Here is an 842-nt window from a genome sequence, read left to right on the forward strand (position 1 = left end):
CTTTGCCTCCCAGGTTCAAGCCATTCTCCTGCCTCAGCCGCCCAGGTAGCTGGGACTACAGGCACATGTCACCACACCCGGCTAATTTTTGTATTTTTAGTAGAGACGGGGTTTTACCATGTTGCTCAGATTGGTCTCAAATCCTGGCCTCAAGTGATCCACCCACCTTGGCCTCCCAAAGTGTTGGGATTACAGGCATGAGCCACCGTGCCTGGCCTGGTATCAACTCTTTACAAGACATTAACAAATCTGATTTATTTTTGCTATAATTATTTTGTTATTGAAGTAGGTATAAACCTAAGGACTTAGATCAAACAAAACCATGCTTTTTATCTTTTTTAAGACAGGGCCTCACTCTGTTGCCCAGGCTAGAGTGCAGTGGCACAATCTCAGCTCACTGCAACCTCTACACCCCCGACTCCCCAGCTCAAGCAATGCTCCCACCCCAGCCTCCTGAGCAGCTGGGATGACAGGAGGGCACTGCCATGCTTTACCAATTTTTTAAGGTTATTGTAGAGATGAAATCGCCCTATGTTGCCCAGCCTGGTCTCAAACTCCTGGGTTCAACCAATCCTCCCACTTTGGTCTCCCAAAGTGGGTTATAGATATGAGCTCATATCTGGGATTATAGATATGAGCCACCACACCCAGTCTATTTCTTTTTTTTAATAAGAAGGATTTTCAATACCTAACTGATCTCTACCCTCCTTTAATAGGAATCTGTGTTTTGTGGACAATTACAGGTAGGCTTTATTCTTCATGACGTGTGTATCCTTGCTACCTATAGAAATTGGAGAGGGTTAGAATAAGTTCTATTATTAATAGTGGGAGTAGCCTGTGCC

At 44.8% G+C, this 842-nt stretch overlaps 1 protein-coding gene across 3 annotated transcripts in view; it reads left to right on the plus strand.

Moving 5' to 3' along the window:
• The window catches only part of ENOX1 (ecto-NOX disulfide-thiol exchanger 1), a 574,354-nt gene that overhangs the window by 370,454 nt on the left and 203,058 nt on the right, over nt 1-842 (plus strand). The gene's annotated exons all lie outside the window — the stretch shown is intronic.

Source organism: Mandrillus leucophaeus, unplaced genomic scaffold, assembly GCF_000951045.1.
Source record: "Mandrillus leucophaeus isolate KB7577 unplaced genomic scaffold, Mleu.le_1.0 Scaffold147, whole genome shotgun sequence".
Taxonomy (NCBI): domain Eukaryota; kingdom Metazoa; phylum Chordata; class Mammalia; order Primates; family Cercopithecidae; genus Mandrillus; species Mandrillus leucophaeus.